At 39.3% G+C, this 8084-nt stretch overlaps 1 pseudogene; it reads right to left on the bottom strand.

Moving 5' to 3' along the window:
* Window positions 1-3078: 3078 nt before the first annotated feature.
* On the bottom strand, window positions 3079-5568 carry LOC129509413 (serine/threonine-protein kinase MARK2-like; annotated as a pseudogene).
* Window positions 5569-8084: the final 2516 nt, after the last annotated feature.

Raw genomic sequence — 8084 nt, 5'->3', positions numbered from 1 at the left:
GAGAAAGTTCATCAAACACAGGCCTGAGATTGGACTGGCATTCTAAATTATGCCTCCCATAAGCAGTTGTTTTCACCTGAGTATGAGTTGTATTTCAGTTTCTTTGTCTACTGGCAATCACTGAAGTTCAAAAGAGAGACACTCTGAGTCTCTGTACTCACCATATTACCTCCTGCTTTAATTCTCAAATATGTAGAAATAATTCCCCCCATTTTCCTAGAGCCTACTGAATAGTGGGGAGAATTGTACTTACCAGTAGTTTCACTAAAAATGTGTCCCTTTTAAAAAAGCAACAACTTTGGTAATTAATATGTGTTAGCAAAGGCTGTGGTTTTAAAATTCTTTTTCTATGTATCATGTAAGAATCAGAAGCTGGAATGTTTAGTGTGTATTCTCCATCCTGAAAATGGAAAGATCATCCTAAAATCTACATTTCATCTGATTACAGTCATTGATGATTCACTTCTAGGCTAAAGACCAAGCTCTTTAGGGGTCTTCAGAATCTGATCTCAGCTTATCTGATCTCAGCTATGTCATCTGCCACCATTTCTGCCACATGTCCTAACTATGTTATACCCAATTATATGCCATTACCTATCTCGGAGAACCTTCCAGGCTCTGTGAATTTGTGCCAGCTCTTTCTTCCTAAAATGTGGTTCCATATATATTTATAGCTCATATTTCTGCTTATCTGCTGGTTATTCTACCCATAAATAATGATATAATTCTGTTTCAAGTGCTGTCAGTAGCTACCCTAAAATAGTTCTTAGCACAGTATATTTTGCTTATGCATTTGTCTGGTATAAATTATTTTAAATATTGTATCCTCGCAGATGAGCACCATACTTGGTGGCCACTAAGTTAATATTTATTAGATGAATGAAGCAAATGAAGGAATCACTTGGTCTATAGAGGCAAGGTTGGAAAGGCAGTGGTTTAAGAAGTCCTGGGAAAAATGGGGGAAGAATGAGGCAGATAATAACAGGCAAGCCACAGATTAGCCACACACTTTATATACCCAGGGATTGGACTCACATAAGTATTTCTACCATTTGCTTCTCACTTGACTCTATGCTAGGTTTGTTTGCCTTCAGCAAGTTAGAATGATTTTTAAATCCTGAGTTCACAGCTACTGGAATATTTACTTCTCCTAAATGAAACCATTCTTTTTTTCCTCATCACTCAGGATTCTGGTGCTATAACAGGAGTTGAACTGAAAATCAACACCAAAAGGTGACTCATCAAAATGGCAGGGAAAGTAAATCAAATATCAAATAAAGCCAATCCCTTTACTCTCCCTATCTGATTATTGTTCCTTTGAAGATAAAATATTTAATCTATCCTAAAGGTATGGAATGCAGGGGCTCTTACAGTGAACAACTTTCTTCCAATAGGTTAGAGATGCTCATCTTAACACTTTTTAGTGTTTGCCTGGAGAACATTTATGGTCATGAGGTCATTTGGCTGAGCTTTATTGGTTTATATTTATTCCAGGGAAAAGGTATTTATTTTTCTTTGCACAAGCAACTAAGTGTTTTTCCTGTCTTCTCATGTCACCCCTAATTTTAAGGGATTACCATTTAAACCACCTGATCTGAAACTTTTACATCTATATGCTTCTTCCCTTTGGCACCAGAAGGCATGATGTAAATGCATTTACTATGTACCATGTAGTCTATTATAAAGAATGGCTTATTCTAGTCAGTTCAAAGAAATACTAATAGACATTAGGAGCAAAAGGTAGGACATGAGGAGAGAGAAGAGAGATTATTTCAACAGAACCACCTCCCAACCCCCACAAAAACAAAGAAACAAAAACAGAAACAAAATGGGGAGAGTCAGGGGAATGGAGGGGTGCCCAGGGGAAGTACAACAGTCCAATCTCTGCAGTTCCTCCCCGTCTGGGGCAGGGTGGCTGGCCTAGCAGCTACGGCCACACTTCCTCTCCTCTTGTCTTCCTGGTGGTTCCATGGCTTTGCCTCCATGGTTATTGTAGGGGCAATGTTTCTTGAAGACCATTGACGTGCTGGATATTCATGTAAGTGGAATCCATTGAGTGATCTCTGTGGCTCTTTTCATGCTCCATCTTTCCCTGCATGTAGTCCTTGTGGCTCTGGGAGCTATATATACTGAGCAGCACATATTTTTTTGTTTAGTTGGTATTGCAGCTGTTTGCGTCCAGGACCTTACAGATGTCCCAATAGACCCTATGGAGCTTGTGATCTCCATACTCCATGTAAAGTATAGTGAGCACCATTTGGCATCTAGAAATTCTTTTATCATTGCCTCTGCAGCCCAATCCTACCATGTAAAGTTTGAGCATCTCTACTAGGTCTTTGCTTTTAGGTTCATCCAGGATCCTTCTGGTAAACCTGAATTACAGATGTCTCTATAAACTTGAAATTGAACTTGCAGAAGCAGTTACCAGTGGTCCCCTGCTGGCCCTGACTCCTCTATGGAGTCATATGGAGAATTTCCAACAGGGAAAATTCTGCTGGTTATGCAACTATCAGAACTTCTTGGTGTGGAAGGAGTTTCCTGTTTGGGGCTCCAGCATTGCTGATGTGTGGGCAGAGAGGGAAGCCACAGAGACAGGTTGATGGGGATGTGCTGACATAGCACCTCAACATTAGTGTCTGTGGAGCACCATCCAGAGGCCTGGCTAGGCTGTACCAAGGCTGTCATGGGTTTCTCATGCAGGTGGGGCAAATCCTGCCAACTGCAGCAGAAGCAGTAACCATGGAGACCCCAGGCCTTCACATAGTCCTTCATATTCTGGATGGAGGCCTGGTCAAGTTTAGCCTCCTCCAAAAGTGAGGAACTGATGCTTTGATTTGTGCAGGTGGAAAGGTCATGATTTGTGAATAGAACATGAGTTATCTTCTTCCTCTTCAGAACAGGTAGGCAGGGGGGTGGCAAGTGTGCTCCTCCCCTTCTCTTCTGGTTCCTGGTCCTCCTGAGACTACCCCGAGTATTCTGAGAATTAGAGATGGGAATAGCAGGACCAGCATGATCACTGAAACCCCACTGACCATGGCAGAGAGGCTGTATTGTACTATGTGGGATAAGGAGGGAATGCTAAAGACTGGGCTTTTGGGTGATGGTATAGCCCTCCAGCTCAGATCTCTTATGTGAAGGAGCAGATGAGTGATCATCACCTCATATTTCTGGTCCATCAGTGAATCCTTGATCTCTTCTTTTATGTAACCCACTGACACCATCAACTCAGTCCTCTAGGGGTCATTATCATCAGGCAATAACTCCAAATAGGCTTTAGTTCCTCTTCGTGACCTACGTTCATCCATAAATCTTTCATAATTGTCTCAAGAGTGCTTTTCTTGGTGGGATTGAGAATAGGAAATTTCTTGAGCAGGTTTTCATACTTCATGGACAAATAAAAGGGAATATGGCATATTCCACTCAGTACCTGCCCTCCTAGATTTTTGAGATTCTGTGTACCAGAAGGCAGGGATCAGATGAGCACTGTATATCAGATAACCCTCAGGCTCTACACCTCCAGTTGCAATCCATCATAAGATTTACCTTGGAATAGTTGGGCAGCAGCAAAAGAGGAACTGTTACTGAGGGCATCCAGCTTGTTGTCAAAGGTGAGTTTGTTGCTGAAGTCAATTGATACACTTGATATTCCTGTCGGCATCCAAGAGCAGGTGTTTCGCCTTTAAAGTCTCTACAAACAATCCACTTCTGGCAGCAGTACTACACAGCACACACTTTCTAATGTAATTTACTTGAGGACTTTTTCCCTTTCATTTGCCATGAACCACTAGGTAATCAAATCTCTCTTCCACTAGCATACTCCATGAAGTAGAGTGCTTTCTCAGTCTTGAGCCCCTCAATTTTAACTATGTTGGGATGATTCAAAGCTTTTCAGATTCTGACTTCATAGGTATTTTCTGGAAGTTGATCATCATGGCTCCCTCTTTCCCAGTCAATATGTGCCGGGCCAGCTTCACCTTGGTCAAGTTACCCTTGGGGATTGTAATGAAGATTTGCCAACATGGGTCTCATCCTCAACAAAGATAGCTGAAAGGCCCTGCAGTTATGTTGGACTCATTGCTGGACTTTCACTCAAAGTGTCCCAAGGTAGGCTTAAAATTGGAAAAAGCTGGTGATAAGTGTGGTCCAAATCATTTGGAAAGAAAATCATTTCCAAGTCTATTTGACAAACTGATCATTGTAATGGAGTCAAAACACAGTGCCAGACAAAATGTTTTTAAAAATCCTAATGATAAAAGGAATATAAAAGAAATAAAGAAAGAGATGTAGGGAAAAAAACTAAAAGTGAGAAAAATAACAAAGTAAAGAAAAAGAAAAATATAATAAAAATTAAACAGACAGAAATCCCACCATGCCAATGAGATGTATTTGAAGGAGGAAACAGGTACCTTTGGTCAATATCTCTCAGGTCATCAGAAACCAGCTCTTTAAACTAGGAAGACTTCAAACCTCAATAGCAAATACATTTCTGAGGCCCAGCCATGGACTAAACATGGGTTTAGAAAACAAAACAATGGCCTCTGTTGAGGTCATCGCAAGAAGTGAACCTATAAAGTTAAAGATGATCAACAGTGGCTTTCTCACCTTTTTTTTACAGCTTCAGTGAGATAGAATTCACACACCATACAGTTCCTATATTTAAAGTATACAATTCAATGATTTTTAGTATATTTACAACGATCACCACATCAGTTTTAAAACTTTTTTATCGCCTGAAAGATAAACCCCATGCCCTTTGGAGGTATCATCTCCCTTTCAAATCTTATGTCACACACACTCCCAGGCCTAAGCTGCCGCAAATCTACTTTCTATTTCTGCACATTAACCTGATCTGGAGGGACATCAGGGTGGGTCAGTGGTTGAACTTCTGCCTTTGGCTCAGGTTGTGATCCTGGGGTCCTGGGATCGAGTCCTGAATCAGGTCCCTGTGGGGAGCCTGCTCCTCCCTCTGTTTATGTCTCTACCTCTCTCTTTCTCTCTGTATGTCTCTCATGAATAAATGAAATCTTAAAAAAATAATTTAACCTGGTCTGGACATATCATATGAATGAAATAATATCATATGTGGTCTTTTCTGTCTGCATTCTTTCGTCATGTTGTCAGGGTTCATTCATACTGTAGCATGTATGAGTACTCTATTGCTTTTTGGTTGAATACCTTCCTTCCTTCCTTCCTTCCTTTCTCTCCTTCTCTTCTCCTTCTCCTTCTCCTTCTCCTTCTCCTTCTCCTTCTCCTTCTCCTTCTCCTCCTCCTCCTCCTCCTCCTTCTCCTTCTCCTCCTCCTCCTCCTTCTCCTTCTCCTTCTTTCTCCTTCTCCTTCTCCTTCTTCTTTTTAGGAAAAACAGGTCTTTATTATTCCCATTACAAAAGGCAGATCTTTTCAGGATCAGGGAGGGGATTCTGATAGTGATGAGCAGTCCTGCAGGACAACAGTGACCAAGATTCAGAAACATCTTGGAGTTGGAGTTGTACTTGTTGACTGGCTTGGACTTCTTGCCTTAGCACTATTGGGGACCACGGTCCACATCTCCTTCATATCCTTCAATACCATGTTGCAGTGCCTGCTGAAGGCTCTCCCATGGCCCCAGAGCTTCTAGTTTTTGCTGTAGTTAATGAGAACTTGGGTGTTGAGAACAGAGAGTGCACACATGTTAAACTCTTCCTCCTGCATGTCTGCAGCCTCTCTGGGGTCACCTCACTCTTGAGCCTGTTGAGGAGACTCACAATGGTAGTGGCTGCACCCTCCAGGTCTATGCCATCTCCTCCATGTTGCTTCTGCCTCTGAAGAGATTTCATTCTATGAGTATACTGTATTGGCATCCAAGCATGGATGGGCATTTGGTTTGTTCCACCTTTTGGCGGTTATGAACAATGCTACTATAGTCATTCAAGCACAAGTTTCTGTGGGGCCATATATTCAGCTTTCTCTTGGGTCTGTATCTAACAGTGGAATTACTAGGTCATGTTGTAATTCTATGTTTATGCTTTTGAGGAACTGCCAGGATGTTTTCTAAAGCATTTGAATCATTTCACGTTCCCTCCAGAAGTATGTGAGTTCCAAATTTTCCACATCCTTGTTAACACTTGTTATTATCTGACCTTTTGATCCTAGCTATCCTAGTCAGTGTGAAATGCCAACCCATTCACTCTTCTCTGATGATTAATGATGTCAAGCATATTTTAATGTGTGTGTTGGCCATTTGCACGTCTTCCTCGGAAAAATGTCTATTCTGATCTTTTTAAAAGGGTTGTCTTTTTTGTTATTGAATTGTAAGAGTTCTTTATGTATCCTGAATACAAGTTCCTTAACAGATACATGATTTGTGCATAGTTTCTGCCATTCTGTTTTCGCTCTTTTGATGATGTCTTTTGAAAAACAAGAGTTTAATTTTGGTGAAGTCCATTTAACCTTTTTTTTTTTCCTTTTGGTTTCTTCTAATTACATGATAAATTGTAGCAATTGACTTTTGGATGTTAAACCAAACTTTCATTCCTGGGACAAACTTCCACTTGGGCATAGACTCTAGCTCTTTTTATTTGTTACTAGAATCAGTTTTCTGGTATTTTATTGAAGTTTTTGCATCCATACTCATAAGAAACTAATGGTCTATAATTTTCTTTTTTTGTGATGTCTTTCTCTGGTTTTGGTACCAGGGTAATAATGGCCTTATAAAATGAATGGTTACTTCTCTTCTATATCTTCGGAAGCATTTGTGAAGAATTTGCTTTAATCTTTCTTTAAATATTAAGAAAATGGAATTCTTTGATGAAGTTATTTGGGTCTAGGCTTTTCTTTGTGGATAGTTTTTGATTACTAAATTAATCTCTTCAGTTACAGATTTATTTAAATCTTCTTAAGTCAGCTATGGTGAGTTGTGTCCTTCTAGGAATTTGTTCATTTCACCTACTGTATCTAATTTATTGGCATACAACTGTTTATAGTTTTGGTTTTACAATATTTTTTTATCTTTGTTAGTTTATTTTTTTAAGAGATTATTTATTTATTTATTTATTTATTTATTTATAGAAACACAGAGAGAGAGAGAGACAGAGACACAGGCAGAGGGAAAAACAGGCTTCATGCAAGGAGCCTGATGTGGGACTGGAACCCGGGAATCTGGGATCATGCCCTGAGCCAAAGGTAGGTGCTCAACCACTGAGCCACTCAGGTGTCCCTATTTTTGTTGGTTTAATAGTAGAATCCTATCTTGCATTTCTTATTCCAATTATTAGAATGTTTGTTCTTTTTTTTTCTTAGTCAGTATAGATAAAAGTTTGTCAATTTGGGGGACACCCAGGTGGCTCAGTGGTTGAGCAATTGCCTTCAGCTCAGGGCATGATCCCCAGTCCAGCAATCAAGTCCCGCTCCCCTCTTTGAGGGAAGCCTGTTTCTCCCTCTGCCTGTGTCTGCCTCTTTCTATTCTTTCATGAACAAATAAATAAAATCTTTAAAAAAAAAGTTTGTCAATTTTGTTGCTCTTCTCAAAGAACCAGTTTTTGGTTTCATTGATATTCTTTTATTTTTATATTCTCCATTTTTATTTTTATTATTTCCACTCTAATTTATTATTGTCTTCTGCTTACTTTAGATTTTGTTCTTCTTTTCCAAGAATTATTGGTTTGATACCTTCTTTCTTAATATTGACATCTATAGGTATACATTTCCTTATAAGCACTAATTTAGCTATATCTATCTATTCATTTTCTCTAATCTCAAAGTATTTCTGATTTGCCTTTTGATTTCATCCTGGGAATCATCATTGATTATTTAGAACTATGTAGTCTAATACATGTGTTTGTGTCCTTGCCAAATATTTTCTTGCTCTTCATTTCTAATTCTATTGTATAGAGAAGATATTTCATATTTTGTCATTTCATTTATTGAAGTTTATGGCCTAAGAATATAGTCTATCCTATAGAATATCTCATGTGTACTCGAGAAAAACATGTATTTTGGTGTAGGGTAGAGTTTTCTCTAGGTGTCAATGAGGACTTGTTAGTTTATAATGCTGTTCTAGTCTTCTTTGTCCTTGTTGATCATTTATGTAGTTGTTCTATCAGTCATTG

This window comes from Nyctereutes procyonoides, unplaced genomic scaffold, assembly GCF_905146905.1.
Source record: "Nyctereutes procyonoides isolate TBG_1078 unplaced genomic scaffold, NYPRO_anot_genome, whole genome shotgun sequence".
Taxonomy (NCBI): domain Eukaryota; kingdom Metazoa; phylum Chordata; class Mammalia; order Carnivora; family Canidae; genus Nyctereutes; species Nyctereutes procyonoides.
The sequence above is the reverse complement of the archived record's forward strand: the minus strand, read 5'-3'. Positions and strand labels throughout refer to the sequence as shown.